The sequence below is a fragment of the Chlorocebus sabaeus genome, chromosome 2 (genome assembly GCF_047675955.1).
Source record: "Chlorocebus sabaeus isolate Y175 chromosome 2, mChlSab1.0.hap1, whole genome shotgun sequence".
NCBI classification, from domain to species: Eukaryota; Metazoa; Chordata; class Mammalia; order Primates; family Cercopithecidae; genus Chlorocebus; species Chlorocebus sabaeus.
The window spans coordinates 29,070,758-29,087,748 of NC_132905.1; the positions used below are offsets into that span (position 1 = coordinate 29,070,758).

The 16,991-nt window shown below is 38.6% G+C and overlaps 1 protein-coding gene across 1 annotated transcript in view; it reads left to right on the top strand.

Moving 5' to 3' along the window:
- Positions 1-16,991, top strand: part of PAK5 (p21 (RAC1) activated kinase 5) — a 316,275-nt gene that overhangs the window by 125,227 nt on the left and 174,057 nt on the right. Inside the window, exon 2 of the mRNA XM_008018243.3 lies at positions 12,660-12,809. The gene's annotated coding sequence lies outside the window, so the exon portion shown is untranslated. The remainder of the gene's footprint in view (positions 1-12,659; positions 12,810-16,991) is intronic.

Consider the following 16,991-nt stretch of genomic DNA (forward strand, 5'->3'; position numbering starts at 1 on the left):
AAATGTCTCAAAGAGGCCAGAAACTCAAACCAGATATTTTCCTGTAGAAAAAGGTGAGGATGTTTTCAAAAACTGAGTTTTATTATTAGCTGAAAAGAAAAATAAAATAGTGCTCAATCTGTATTTGGGGAAATCCTAAAACAGCCTATAGTTCTGTATGCTCTGAGAACTTTCTCTACAGAGGATTTCCTGCAATTGACAAACACATAAATAATTTCTGCAAAAATGCAGTGCCATATGTCACAGCGTTCTTGTTTTGAATGAAAGAAAATCCATTTGTGAGTGGGTTAGGTTTTCTACATACCAAAAGTTATTTATTCAAATTTTTAGAGTTTCTATTATGTTGCTTTCTCCTCTGGATGCAGAACATACCTTATTCCAACAGTGAAGGAAAAGATGCTGAGCTCTGGCTATAAATATTTTATTGTATATAGAGACAAAGATCACAGAGGGGCAGATGAGTAGCAGGAAACAAATGTGATGTTGTTTTCAAATCCTCAGAGGAGGTTTATATTAAACTGTCTCTGCCAGCTTGTTTTCTGCTTGGCTTTTACACTGTCAAACCTGGTAATGGAACCCTTTTGTGTACTTGGAGTTCACCTACTGGATGAGGAATGCAGCAGCTAACTGAAAGTGTTAAAATTATCCATGTTATAAAGTATACACACAGAAAAACTGGCAGAGTGATGAAGATATATTTCTAAGAAGGATGATCCATAGTGGATTTTTTTTGGAAAGGTTCTATCCTAGTAAAGACAATAGGTTAAAAAATATGTTATATGTTGAGTTTTCTCAATTCAGTTTCTTTTTTTTCTCCTCTTACTCTAATGTCTCAGAGTTGTTGGAATGTTTTAACTCAATGAGATTTAGCATCTTTCATGATTTCATAACCCGCTGGAGTTTATTTGGCCAGAACTCAATATTAATGAGGGCAAGGTCTTGAGCCCATTCTCCTTGAGGGGAGGACAAAGTCCTATTTTCCTAACATAATGGCACAGACCATGCATCAAACCTACTACTCACAAAATTGCATCTCTGGATATAAGGAAAAGTGGATGAAAGGGTGAGTAATACACCAACTTTTCTAAAATTGCAGATCTGATGGAACGCTTCCTGTCTCTAAATTACCTTGAAATGTATTTGCATAAGGGGCTGCCATCTTTGAATGTCAGGAGGGGAAAAAAGAATGCAGAGACTGTTTATACTAGTAAAGCTGATAGTAAATCTTCCTACTGTTTTTTTTTTTACTTATTTATTTATTTATTTATTATACTTTAAGTTGTAGGGTACATGTGCATAACGTGCAGGTTTGTTACATATGTATACTTGTGCCATGTTGGTGTGCTGCACCCATCAACTCGTCAGCACCCATCAACTCGTCATTTATATCAGGTATACCTCCCAATGCAATCCCTCCCCCCTCCCCCCTCCCCATGATAGGCCCTGGTGTGTGATGTTCCCCTTCCCGAGTCCAAGTGATCTCATTGTTCAGTTCCCACGTATGAGTGAGAACACGCGGTGTTTGGTTTTCTGTTCTTGTGATAGTTTACTAAGAATGATGGTTTCCAGCTGCATCCATGTCCCTACAAAGGACACAAACTCATCCTTTTTTATGGCTGCATAGTATTCCATGGTGTATATGTGCCACATTTTCTTAATCCAGTCTGTCACTGATGGACATTTGGGTTGATTCCAAGTCTTTGCTATTGTGAATAGTGCCGCAATGAACATACGTGTGCATGTGTCTTTATAGCAGCATGATTTATAATCCTTTGGGTATATACCCAGTAATGGGATGGCTGGGTCATATGGTACATCTAGTTCTAGATCCTTGAGGCATCGCCATACTGTTTTCCATAATGGTTGAACTAGTTTACAATCCCCCCAACAGTGTAAAAGTGTTCCTATTTCTCCACATCCTCTCCAGCACCTGTTGTTTCCTGACTTTTGAATGATCGCCATTCTAACTGGTGTGAGATGGTATCTCATTGTGGTTTTGATTTGCATTTCTCTGATGGCCAGTGATGATGAGCATTTTTTCATGTGTCTGTTGGCTGTATGAATGTCTTCTTTTGAGAAATGTCTGTTCATATCCTTTGCCCACTTTTGGATGGGGTTGTTTATTTTTTTCATGTAAATTTGTTTGAGTTCTTTGTAGGTTCTGGATATTAGCCCTTTGTCAGATGAGTAGATTGCAAAAATTTTCTCCCATTCTGTAGGTTGCCTGTTCACTCTGATGGTAGTTTCTTTTGCTGTGCAGAAGTTCCTTAGTTTAATTAGATCCCATTTGTCAATTTTGGCTTTCGCTGCCATTGCCTTTGGTGTTTTAGACATGAAGTCTTTGCCCATGCCTATGTCCTGAATGGTACTACCTAGGTTTTCTTCTAGGGTTTTTATGGTATTAGGTCTAACATTTAAGTCTCTAATCCATCTTGAATTAATTTTCGTATAAGGAGTAAGGAAAGGATCCAGTTTCAGCTTTCTACTTATGGCTAGCCAATTTTCCCAGCACCATTTATTAAATAGGGAATCCTTTCCCCATTTCTTGTTTCTCTCAGGTTTGTCAAAGATCAGATGGCTGTAGATGTGTGGTGTTATTTCTGAGGGCTCTGTTCTGTTCCATTGGTCTATATCTCTGTTTTGGAACCAGTACCATGCTGTTTTGGTTACTGTAGCCTTGTAGTATAGTTTGAAATCAGGTAGCGTGATGCCTCCAGCTTTGTTCTTTTGACTTAGGATTGTCTTGGAGATGCGGGCTCTTTTTTGGTTCCATATGAACTTTAAAGCAGTTTTTCCCAATTCTGTGAAGAAAGTCATTGGTAGCTTGATGGGGATGGCATTGAATCTATAAATAACCTTGGGCAGTATGGCCATTTTCATGATATTGATTCTTCCTATCCATGAGCATGGTATGTTCTTCCATTTGTGTCCTCTTTTAATTCACTGAGCAGTGGTTTGTAGTTCTCCTTGAAGAGGTCCTTTACATCCCTTGTAAGTTGGATTCCTAGGTATTTTATTCTCTTTGAAGCAATTGTGAATGGAAGTTCATTCATGATTTGGCTCTCTGTTTGTCTGTTACTGGTATATAAGAATGCTTGTGATTTTTGCACATTAATTTTGTATCCTGAGGCTTTGCTGAAGTTGCTTATCAGCTTAAGGAGATTTTGGGCTAAGACAATGGGGTTTTCTAAATATACAATCATGTCATCTGCAAACAGGGACAATTTGACTTCTTCTTTTCCTAACTGAATACCCTTGATTTCTTTCTCTTGCCTGATTGCCCTAGCCAGAACTTCCAACACTATGTTGAATAGGAGTGGTGAGAGAGGGCATCCCTGTCTTGTGCCAGTTCTCAAAGGGAATTTTTCCAGTTTTTGCCCATTCAGTATGATATTGGCTGTGGGTTTGTTATAAATAGCTCTTATTATTTTGAGGTATGTTCCATCAGTACCGAATTTATTGAGCGTTTTTAGCATGAAGGGCTGTTGAATTTTGTCAAAAGCCTTTTCTGCATCTATTGAGATAATCATGTGGTTCTTGTCTTTGGTTCTGTTTATATGCTGGATTATGTTTATTGATTTGCGAATGTTGAACCAGCCTTGCATCCCAGGGATGAAGCCCACTTGACCATGGTGGATAAGCTTTTTGATGTGCTGCTGAATCCGGTTTGCCAGTATTTTATTGAGGATATTTGCATCGATGTTCATCAGGGATATTGGTCTAAAATTCTCTTTTTTTATTGTGTCTCTGCCAGGCTTTGGTATCAGGATGATATTGGCCTCATAAAATGAGTTAGGGAGGATTGCCTCTTTTTCTATTGATTGGAATAGTTTCAGAAGGAATGGTACCAGCTCCTCCTTGTACCTCTGGTAGAATTCAGCTGTGAATCCATCTGGTCCTGGACTTTTTTTGGTTGGTAGGCTATTAATTATTGCCTCAATTTCAGAGCCTGTTATTGGTCTATTCAGGGATTCAACTTCTTCCTGGTTTAGTCTTGGAAGAGTGTAAGTGTCCAGGAAATTATCCATTTCTTCTAGATTTTCTAGTTTATTTGCGTAGGGGTGTTTACAGTATTCTCTGATGGTAGTTTGTATTTCTGTGGGGTCGGTGGTGATATTCCCTTTATCATTTTTTATTGCGTCTATTTGGTTCTTCTCTCTTTTCTTCTTTATTAGTCTTGCTAGCGGTCTGTCAATTTTGTTGATCTTTTCAAAAAACCAACTCCTGGATTCATTGATTTTTTGGAGGGTTTTTTGTGTCTCTATCTCCTTCAGTTCTGCTCTGATCTTAGTTATTTCTTGCCTTCTGCTAGCTTTCGAATGTGTTTGCTCTTGCTTCTCTAGTTCTTTTAATTGTTATGTTAGAGTGTCAATTTTAGATCTTTCCTGCTTTCGCTTGTGGGCATTTAGTGCTATAAATTTCCCTCTACACACTGCTTTAAATGTGTCCCAGAGATTCTGGTATGTTGTATCTTTGTTCTCATTGGTTTCAAAGAACATCTTTATTTCTGCCTTCATTTCGTTATGTACCCAGTAGTCATTCAGGAGCAGGTTGTTCAGTTTCCATGTAGTTGAGCGGTTTTGATTGAGTTTCTTAGTCCTGAGTTCTAGTTTGATTGCACTGTGGTCTGAGAGACAGTTTGTTATAATTTCTGTTCTTCTACATTTGCTGAGGTATGCTTTACTTCCAATTATGTGGTCAGTTTTGGAATAAGTGTGATGTGGTGCTGAGAAGAATGTATATTCTGTTGATTTGGGGTGGAGAGTTCTATAGATGTCTATTAGGTCTGCTTGCTGCAGAGATGAGTTCAATTCCTGGATATCCTTGTTAACTTTCTGTCTCATTGAGCTATCTAATGTTGACAGTGGAGTGTTGAAGTCTCCCATTATTATTGTATGGGAGTCTAAGTCTCTTTGTAAGTCTCTAAGGACTTGCTTTATGAATCTGGGTGCTCCTGTATTGGGTGCATATATATTTAGGATAGTTAGCTCTTCCTGTTGAATTGATCCCTTTACCATTATGTAATGGCCTTCTTTGTCTCTTTTGATCTTTGATGGTTTAAAGTCTGTTTTAACAGAGACTAGTATTGCAATCCCTGCTTTTTTTTTGTTCTCCATTTGCTTGGTAGATCTTCCTCCATCCCTTTATTTTGAGCCTATGTATGTCTCTGCATGTGAGGTGGGTCTCCTGAATACAGCAGACTGATGGGTCTTGACTCTTTATCCAGTTTGCCAGTCTGTGTCTTTTAATTGGACCATTTAGTCCATTTACATTTAAGGTTAATATTGTTATGTGTGAACTTGATTCTGCCATTATGATATTGACTGGTTGTTTTGCTCGTTAGTTGATGCAGTTTCTTCCTAGCCTCGATGGTCTTTACACTTTGGCATGTTTTTGCAATGGCTGGTACCGGATGTTCCTTTCCATGTTTAGTGCTTCCTTCAGGGTCTCTTGTAAGGCAGGCCTAGTGGTGACAAAATCTCTAAGCATTTGCTTATCTGTAAAGGATTTTATTTCTCCTTCACTTTTGAAACTTAGTTTGGCTGGATATGAAATTCTAGGTTTAAAATTCTTTTCTTTAAGAATGTTGAATATCGGCCCCCACTCTCTTCTGGCTTGTAGAGTTTCTGCCGAGAGATCTGCTGTTAGTCTGATGGGCTTCCCTTTGTGGGTAACCCGACCTTTCTCTCTGGCTGCCCTGAAGATTTTTTCCTTCATTTCAACTTTGGTGAATCTGGAATTATGTGTCTTGGAGTTGCTCTTCTCCAGGAGTATCTCTGTGGCGTTCTCTGTATTTCCTGGATTTGAATGTTGGCCTGCCCTACTAGGTTGGGGAAGTTCTCCTGGATGATATCCTGAAGAGTGTTTTCTAACTTGGTTCCATTTTCCCCCTCACTTTCAGGCACCCCGATCTGATGTTGATTTGGTCTTTTTACATAATCCCATACTTCTTGCAGGCTTTGTTCATTTCTTTTTCTTCTTTTCTCTTTTGGTTTCTCTTCTCGCTTCATTTCATTCATTTGATCCTCAATCGCTGATACTCTTTCTTCCAGTTGATTGAGTCGGTTTCTGAAGCTTGTGCATTTGTCACGTATTTCTCGTGTCATGGTTTTCATCTCTTTCATTTCGTTTATGACCTTCTCGGCATTAATTACTCTAGCTATCAATTCTTCCACTTTTTTTTCAAGATTTTTAGTTTCTTTGCGCTGGGTACGTAATTCCTCCTTTAGCTCTGAGAAGTTTGATGGACTGAAGCCTTCTTCTCTCATCTTGTCAAAGTCATTCTCCGTCTAGTTTTGATCCGTTGCTGGCGATGAGCTGCGCTCCTTTGCCGGGGGAGATGCACTCTTATTTTTTGAGTTTCCAGCTTTTCTGCCCTGCTTTCCCCCATCTTTGTGGTTTTATCTGCCTCTGGTCTTTGATGATGGTGACATACTGATGGGGGGTTTTGGTGTAGGTGTCCTTCCTGTTTGATAGTTTTCCTTCTAACAGTCAGGACTCTCAGCTGTAAGTCTGTTGGAGATTGCTTGAGGTTCACTCCAGACCCTGTTTGCCTGGGTATCAGCAGCAGAGGCTGCAGAAGATAGAATATTGCTGAACAGCGAGTGTACCTGTCTGATTCTTGCTTGGAAGCTTCCTCTCAGGGGTGTACTCCACCCTGTGAGGTGTGGGGTGTCAGACTGCCCCTAGTGGGGGATGTCTCCCAGTTAGGCTACTCAGGGGTCAGGGACCCACTTGAGCAGGCAGTCTGTCCCTTCTCAGATCTCAACCTCCGTTTTGGGAGATCCACTGGTCTCTTCAAAGCTGTTAGACAGAGTTGTTTGCGTCTGCAGAGGTTTCTGCTGCTTTTGTTGTTGTTTAGCTGTGCCCTGTCCCCAGAGGTGGAGTCTACAGAGACAGGCAGGTTCCCTTGAGCTGCTGTGAGCTCCACCCAGTTCGAGTTTCCCAGCGGCTTTGTTTACCTACTTAAGCCTCAGCAATGGCGGGTGCCCCTTCCCCAGCCTCGCTGCTGCCTTACGGTTAGATGGCAGACTGCTGTGCTAGCAATGAGGGAGGCTCCGTGGGCGTGGCAACCTCCCAGCCAGGTGTGGGATATAATCTCCTGGTGTGCCTGTTTGCTTAAAGCACAGTATTGGGGTGGGAGTTACCCGATTTTCCAGGTGTTGTGTGTCTCAGTTCCCCTGGCTAGGAAAAGGAATTCCCTTCCCCCCTGAGGTTCCCAGGTGAGGCGATGCCTCGCCCTGCTTTAGCTCTCACTGGTCGGTCTGCAGCAGCTGACCAGCACCGATTGTCCAGCACTCCCTAGTGAGATGAACCCAATACCTCAGTTGAAAATGCAGAAATCACCGGTCTTCTGTGTCGCTCACGCTGGGAGTTGGAGACTGGAGCTGTTCCTATTCAGCCATCTTGCTCCACCCCACCCTACTGTTTTACATACAATAGAATTTTAGAGTTTAAAAATTTTAAAGTTTAAATTTTAGAGTTTTAAAACTCTAAAGTTCTATTGTATATAAAACAGAAGAAGGCTCATTAACTTTGAGATATGAATATATTATTTATATTGGTCACTTACCAATGTGCCTAATAATATATTCATATCTCAGAGTTGGATGCCATATGTTTTGAATGTATATTATGAATGAGCGTCTGATGGCCAACATCCCCAATATAGGAGTAAAATGTCCAGGGAATCTATGTAAATAAAGTACAAAATGGTGGCCAGGCACAGTGGCTCAGGCCTGTAATCCCAGCACTTTGGGAGGCCGAGGCAGGTGTATCACCTGAGGTAAGGAGTTCGAGACCAGCCTGGCCAACATGGTGAAACCCTGTCTCTACTAAAAATACAAAAATTAGCCAAGCATGGTGGCAGGCACCTGTAATCCCAGCTACTCAGGGAGTCTGAGGCAGGAGAATCACTTGAACCTGAGAGGTAGAGGTTGCAGTGAGCCAAAATGGTGCCACTGCACTCCAGCCTGAGCAACAGAGTGAGACTTGTTCCTTGGTCTCAAAAACAAAACAAAACAAGAAAACAAAAACAAGGTGGCATAAACTTATGTGAAAGCTTAGTTACGCTTCTCTGATGGGTGTACCCCTTTTTATAACACACACACACATCTAACCATAGAGATGCTTATCTTACATGTAAGTCAAAATGTGGGTTAGCTAGGACATTTAGGATTGTTTGCTTGTTTCTTTTTCAAATTATTCACAGATATCAGGCCACTGATTTTTGGCTTGAAGAGCTAAATTCAGTGACTAAAATGCTGCTTGGAGTGGTTTTCTACTTGGTAAAAAATACACACTAAATTTTTTTACTATTCATTATTGGCCAGGTACTCTGTGTAGGCTATTTTATAGAAAATGGTATTCATCTCCATCTTTCAGATGAGTAAATAATCTCAGGGAATAATAAATTGCCTCAAATCGTGCAGCTAGTAAAAGTTGGAGCCAGTCTGTGGATACAAAGCCAACTCCTTCCTCTTGAAGGTTGGAAATGCAAATACTAAATTTAATTGACATCTGTACCTTTTGTTAAAATGTGCATTATCAACATGTTCAGAATGGTATAGCTGTTATCTGAACATAGTCTACTAATATTCTGCATTCAGATTTTTTTTTTTTTTTTTTTTTTTTTGAGATAAGGTCTGGCTCTGTCACCCAGGCTGGAGTACAGTGGTGTAATCTCAGCTCACTGCAACCTCTACCTCCCAGGCTCAAGCCATCCCCCTACCCCAGCCCTCCCAAGTAGCTGAGACTACAGGCGTGCACCACCACACCCAGCTCATTTTTGTATTTTTTGTGGAGGTGGGGTTTTGCCATGTTACTCAGGCTGGTCTCAAATTCATGAGCTCAAGTGATCAGCTTGCCGCTGCCTTCCAAAGTGCTGGGATTACAGGGTGAGCCACCCAGACCCCAGATTGCTTTTTAAAAGTCAGTAATGGTAATATGGCTTTAGCAGAGGTATATGGGTAAGGGCTTCTTAATGGCATGTTTTAAGAGGAAGAAATATGAGAGGAGAGTTTTAGTGATGATTTGAGAATGTCTTAACGTAATTTTATGATATCTAATATTTCTTTGATTAATTTGGCTATTTGTAGTGTAAATAGAAAATTAAAAGTAGTACGAATTCTTAGAAAATAAACTCAAAATGGTTATATAGAAAATGTAATATAATGATGCTAACAAAATACAGAAATTTACAAAATGCATTTAGTTTTATTTTTCTGGATCAAAGTATGGCTTCTGTCAAATATGTTGAATTATCTTATTATTATGCAGTAGACCCACACGATTATATCAATTTTAAAATTGCATTCCTTGACAAGGTGACTTGTCTGCTGATACTCTAAACTATTTGAATGGGGTATTGGAAGATACATAAAAGAAATTACATCTACTTGTATTTTAGCCTATTTTGAATTAATTTAAAAGCAGTTGTCTGAACCATCCTTCTAGAATTTCTTGTTGTCTGTGTAAGGCATTGCTTTTTACTAAGCCGTACAGATCCTAGAGATAATAGTTTAAAACACAGAGCATGGTTTTGAGAAGATAATTTTAGCAACAAATTACTTTCTATGAACTACAAGTAACTCAATGTTAAAGTTAATTATTTTAAAATACTGAGAAATAAACTAAATTGGAAAATATTTCTAAGGGGGCCTTAAACATTTTTCAAATGCACTGGAAAACAGACATGTAAAGTGTGATCCCTCCATTGTACCTCTCACAGAGTACTTGCATTTTTACAGAAAATACAAGGAACTAAGTATGGACCTTCTGTACTTGCAGTTAACTGGTGTATATAATGAAATAAAAGCTGGTATTTCTTATTCTTATCCAAAGAGAAAAATGGAGCAATTTTGTAGGAATTTAGGTTGACCTATAATGGACAAGGCAAACTATTAACCTATAATTATTTTCAGGGAAATTTTCTTTGAACTTGTCTGAAAATTGGAGGAGCAATAATTAATATCATGCAGAAGAAAATACCTGGGCTCTGGAATTTCATTTTTTTATAGATATGTCATAATTGTACATATTTTGGGGATATATGTGATGTTTTGATATGTGTATACAATGTGAAAATAAACTCAAGGTAATTGAGATATCCATCACCTCAAACATTTATCTTTGTATTGGGAACATTACAATTCTTCTCTTCTAGTTATTTTGAAATATACAGTAAATTACTGTTAACTGTAATTTTCCTACGGCACTCCCAAATATTAGAACTTATCTCTTCTATCTAACTGTATTTTTATACTCTTTAATCAACTTCTTCTCCTTTCTCTTGCTCCCTACTTTCCTTTCCAGTCTCTGGAAATCATAATTCTACCATCTACCTCCATGAGGTCTACATTTTTTTAGCTCCCATGTGTGAGTAAGAACATTTTCTTTGCCTGGCTTGTTTCACTTAACATAATAACCTGCAGTTCCATCCATATTGCTGCCAATGACAGAATTTAATTTCTTTTTATAGTTGAATAGTATTTAAATGTATACATATACCATATTTTCTTTATCCATTCTTTCAGTGATGGAAACTTAGGTTGATTCCATATCTTGGCTATTATGAATAGCACTGAAATAAACATGGATATGGAGATAGATATCTATTCAATACATTGATTTCCTTTCTTTTGATATATACTCAGCAGTGAGATTGCTGGATTGTATGGTAGTTCTATTTTTAGTTTTTTGAGAAACCTCCATGCTGTTTTCCATAATGGCTGTATTACTTTACATTCCCACCAACAGCATACAAGAATTTCCCTCTCTCTGCATCCTTGCCAGCATTTGTTACTTTTTTTTCTTTTTGATAATAGCCATTTAACTGGATTGAGATAATATCTCATTGTGGTTTTGATTTGCATTTCCCTGATGATTAGTGATGTTGAGCATTTTTTCAAATGCCTCTTGGACATTTGTATGTCTTCTTTTGAGAAATGTCTATTTGGGTCTTTTGTCCTTTTTTAATTGGATTATTATTATTTGGATGGTTTGCAAATATTTTGTCCCATACTGTAGATTGTCTCTTCACTTTGTCAATTGTTTCCTTTGCTGTTCAGAAGATTTTTAGCTTGATGTAATCCCATTTGTCTACTTTTGTTTTTGTTGCCTGTTCTTTTGAGGTCTTACCCCAAAAATCTTTGCCTAGACCAATGTCTTATGATGTTTCTTCAATGTTTTCTTCTAGTAGTTTCATAGTTTAGGTTTTACATTTAAGTCTTTAATCACTTTTAAGTTGATTTTTGCATATAGTGAGAGAGAAGGGTCTAGTTTCATTTTTCTGTATATGTATATCCAGTTTTCCTAGCATCATTTATTAAAGAGACTATCCTTTCCCCAATGTATGTTTGAGAAGCCTTTGTCAAAATTAGTTGCCTGTAAGTGTGTGGATTTATTTCCATGACTTTTATTCTGTTCTATTCATTGGCATGTCTGTTTTCATGCCAGTACCATGTTGGTTTGGTTACTGTAACTTTGTAGTATAATCTGAAATCAAGTGCTTGAATGCCTCCAGTTTTATTCTTTATGCTCAGGATTGCTTTAGTTGTTTGGAGTCTTTTGTGTTTCTGCATGAATTTTAGTATTTCTTTTTCTATTTCTGCAAATAATGTTATTAATATTTTGATAGGATTGCTAGAATTTGTGTTTTTAATAGGACAGCAGAGAATATAAGAAATAATATTTGCTTTCAGTTCCTGGGTCTTTCATGAAGAATATAAAATCTGTATGTAGTCCCTTTCTACCCTAACTATAATACTTATTATTTACTCATTTAAATGGCAGGGGTATGCAGAACCATAAACAAGGTTGCGAATTTATATAATCCTCATATAACTGTGATTCAGCCAATATGTATATAGTTGATTCTCATTATTTGTGATTTCATATTTACAGATTCACCTTCTCATAGCTTTTACATTTTTGTGCTTAATGTTGGTGATTCCATGGTTTGAAATGGCCCCATAGTGTGGGGCTGACATGCTGTCTCACATTCCTAAGCACAATAGGCTGTCACATGCCTTATGGAGAAAACACATGTGTTAGAAAATCTTTGTTGAGGCATGAGCTACAGTGCTGTTGATTGTGAGTTCCATCTTAATAAATCAACAATATGTATACACACTGACACACATAAAATAGACTTATGTATTGATTATTTGACAAAAATATTGGAGCCAGAGACTTGCAGAAACCTAACCCTCTATTTCTCCTAGGAACAATGCTTCAGTATTTGCTAACTTAGTGTTGTGGTGACTTCATAATCATAACTACTGCAAATATCAAGAATTGACTGTATTGAAAATGTATGATTACCAGTTAGTGGGCTAGGCCCCAGAGATTCAGGGAGCAAACAACGTTCACCATCTATTGGAGAGATGGATTTGTGATAGAATAATTATTCATAGTGGAGAAAATGCTGTGGTACAGATGCAGCCAAGGTACTAAGAGGAGTCTAATCCTCCCTGAGGTGTCCAGGTAATAATATACAGATCCGTAGCTGCATGCCTGAGAAAATGACAGAAACAGTAAAAAAGAATGCACTGCATGTGGGAGAATGTAAAGTAAATGTGGCTGTATGTTTTGTTTATTTTTAAGCACAGCATAATGTTAGTGGGGTTCTGAGTCATTTTGGTACTATATTGTTACAGAAATATATTGTGGTGAAATGCTTCCACCTCTTGCCAAAATGAACACTGAGAAAAAATGAAGAAGACTGACAAGCACCAACGAAAAGCTGCAGAATAGAAATAGCCACACTACTCTGGAGTCTTTAATTCATCCACAGCCATCATATAAAGGTAGGGGAATAAATTACCTTATGGTTTTGTCCTTTTAAAATGTATTTTAAATTAAACAGTACTAAAAACACAGAAACATGCATGTATTGATTCAACAAAATTCTCTGGGTGACTGCTATAGGCCTGCAAACTATTGTAGGCACTGGAAACTAAAAGGGCAAGCTTATGACCTTGCAGAAGCTGACATTCCAGTGGAAAGGGTAAGTAAATAAATGAAAAGGAAACTGACAACCATTGATAATGTTTATGAACACGATAAGCAGGTTAATGAGATAATGGATGAGGGACTACTTTAGTTTGAGTGTCAGAGCAGAACACTTAGAGAATTTGAGCTGAGAATTGAGTGATAGAAAAAATCCAGCTGAGTAGGGTTTGAAGATCATACCTTCCATGTGTCATGAACCAGGATCCATGTGGATATATTCAAGGTTTAGAAACCAGGCCAGTATCACTTTAAGAGAGGGGCTTTGGAGAAGCAGAATGTAGGAGATGAAGCTGGAGAGCTGTTTAGATGTGGGAAAGTGTCTTCATTTTATTTTAATAAAGATGGAAGTTATTGGAGAGTCATTAGCAGGTGAATGAAAGAATTTATATTTTTTAAAGGCCATTCTTCTTTATTATAGCCAACTAGTATGAAAGGGGGTTGCAGGAGCTGAAAACAGGGTGCTCTTACCCACATAAAAGATACTGCTGACTTGACTTAGGGATGTGGCATTGGAGATGGATGAATTTGAAAGATATTTGGGCATAGATGACCACCCAAGCTCCTTATGAATCTCCAAATATAATTCTAATTTCCATATGCAGGGTATGCTATTTGTGTTTTAATATACAACAGTCAGATTGTAATTTATTCCACTATTTCAAAGAACTGTTTATGATGTATATGTCTGTGGCCTGCTTCTGAAACTTAGAGGGTGTTGACGTCAAATTGTGAAAATAAAGAAAGTTCTGCCCTGAAATCTCATATTCCAGGCGGGTTATCTTGGAACACTCAGAGACTTGAGCATTCCAGATATGTTTGTAGCTCTTCTCCTGCTTCCTGGATGGCTCCTGACTTCTAAGAACATTGTTGCTCAAGACACTGAGAGGCAGCCTGTGGGAAGGGTGTCCTTCTAGATGAGAAACAAGAGTTTTTTGAGGACTAGTGGCTTAGGTCAGTCAAGCATAACTTCAAGACTAAAACTTTCATACTGAGTTATTCATAGATGGAATGTTGAAGGGAAAATTAAAATCCAACTTCAAATTGGTGCTTTAAAAAGATGAGAATATATGGATTTAAGCAATGGTTACCAGAGAAACGTATCCTCTGTGCAGTGAGGGTTTCACATCTTGGATTATGTAACCATTGTGCAATGTCCATAGGGGAGGGAAGGGAGGAAAAGAAATGTATGCAATGACCTTGTAGGTCCAAATTTGTAAGAAACCAACATCTACTGTTGGAGGGTGGACAACCCTAAAGTCTGTGCTCAGAAGAGTTATTCTTGATAGTTCAACTGAACAGTATTTTAAGATCTCAGCAAAGTGCAGCTTGCTTTCCAATATTCATAACTGTCTGAAATGGTTCTAAACTTGTATGGTGCAGGAATTCTTCCTTCCTCCACCCCAGATCCTTCTGTAAAGCTTTTGGTCATTAGAAAACAACCCCAATGCAGCAATTATACAGTGCTGGATAATTAAAAAGTCTCGTGAGACCCTACGAGTTCACAGGAGAGCCAAGGCTCAAGCTTACTGAGGGGTATTTTTTACCACACAGCTCAGGTAGCTAAAAGCAAGCTTTGTTAACAAGTAAACAGGTGCAAACCATCAATCAGTACAGTTTTGATAAACGGCATAGACAAACTGGTACAGGATGCTGGTGGGGTTTTAGACTTTTCACAGCACCTTATACACCACTAGCTAGTACATTTTACCTCTGACTTGGCCAAAATGAATACCATGTTTCCAGGTGCCCATCAAGATATGCAAAGAGCTACCCACGGTGTACAAGTTAACCCTCTTCTCATATACTTAGAGAATTGAGCCAGGATGAAAACAGAAGACCTAAATGTGACATAACCCATTCTGTGATTAGTCTTGTCATCCACTGGACTAGATAAAATTCTTTGATTAGCTGGAGAGATCATTAAGAGGCTAGGCCTTTCAAATGGAAGTCGAAGTTCCTTAAGAAATGATTGGATTCTGAAGCAACAAGACTAACATAAACTAGAAAGAGTAATGGTGCCTTAGGTTGATTTGTCCAGAAGCAGAGAGTGAAACAAAAAAAAATGGAGTGGTGTTTAATCGGAGGTGATGCCAGCATACATTTGTAGGGTAGTGCAGATGTGAGACAGAGGAAAGAAGGAAGACAAAAAAGGTGCCTTATCATTTCTGTGATCAAGAGGGGTATAATCACATTAGATAACTTTGGGATACAGCACAGAACATAACTTGGATTTATCCCAACCAAGGGCATGGAAATTAGGGTATTTAGCTATATTCTCCCATCTGTCTCACCTAAGGGCTGCTCCCTTAGGTGGAGGTATGGAGTGTTAACTCCCTGGTATTTGTAACTTACCATACGTGTAGACCAAGAAAACTCTAGCAGCCAGAGGAAGCCCTCAGGCAGAGTCCCAGATGTTTGCTATTGAAAGTCACCATCAGGTCAACTCGCACAACAATAATAACTGCCAATGAGATGAAAACAGAGCACCTACAGTTTCTGCTAGAAGAAGTGACAACAAAGATGATGGTGATGATCATGATCATATGAATAGAGCTATCATTTTTTGAGCAACTAGAAGCCAAGTCCTATATTAAATGCTTTACATGCATTTTATCATTTAATTCTTATCTGTTGGATATCCACTCTGTGTCAGATGGAGATATTTATGCATGATTATATATCTATATAATATCACAGTCTTGCAGGATGTATATTATTCCAGTCTTTAATTTAGAGATGACCACACAAGGCTTATCAAGGTTAACCAAATTGTCTGAAGTAACATAGGAAATACAGTTGGGATTCAAACCTAGGTTTGTCTGCCTCCTAAAGAGTCCCTTGGCTTAGGCAACATTATAATCCTTAATTAACTAATTAATCGTTGATATTTTTCTGACACTCATCTATTAAAAAGTCAGCAGGCACTATTTAGATTCTGAGATACAAAACAAAAATTGTCCTTGTTCCCAAGGAGTTCTGTGTTAATGAAAGAGAAAGACAAAAAAAAAAAAAAAAAAAAAAAAAAAAAAACTGTAGTATTATAAGAGCTGTACTAGAAGTATGTTGTAGCTATTGAACATGATCAGGAAAGAGAGTATCACTTGTTGCTGTATAACAAATAGCCCTATAACTCAATGACTTAAAATAATAAGCATGTGTTATTGATCATGAGCCTGTGGGTAAGCTGGGGACTTCTACTGACTTGGACTAAGCTTGGCTGATCTTAGCTAGGTTTGCTCTGTAGTCTGCTGACAGGTTGGCTGGGGCTGAATTCACTCCCATGTCTGGTGATTGACTGGATGTGGCTAGGGAAACTTACTTCTCCAGCAGGCTAACCAAGAGTTATTCAATGGCAGCTGAGCTATGTGGATCACTCATTCAAGAGAATAAGTATAAGTGTGCAAGGCTGCTCAAGTCCTGGCCTCAGAACAATCACTTCTACAACATATAGACCAAAGAAATTCACAGGCCAGCTCAGATTTAAGGGATGTGGAAATAGACTCTACTTCCTGGTTAGAGGTTCAAAGTCACATTGCAAAAGGACATTGATAAAGGAAGGGGAAGAACTAGACTGCAAACAGTCTACCAGGAAGAAAACATCTGGATAAAAGATTACAGAGTAAGTAGGCATTCCCTAACCAAGTAAGATAGGAAGAGAATTTAAAGCAAGAAGGGGCTGGGCACCATGGCTCATGCCTATAATCCCAGCACTTTAAGAGGCTGAGGTAGAAGGATCACTTGAGCCCAGGAGTTTGAGACCAGCATGGGCAATATAGACCCTATCTCTACAAAAAAAATAAAGTAAATTAGCTGAGCATGGTGGCACCGCCTGTGATCCCAGCAGAGAGGTGGGAGGCTGAGGTGGGAGGATCACTTGGGCCTAGGAAGTAAGCTGTGATCGTACCACTGCACTCCAGCCTAGACAACAGAACAAGACCCTATCTCAAAAGAAAAGAGGGAAGGGAGGGGAGGGAAGG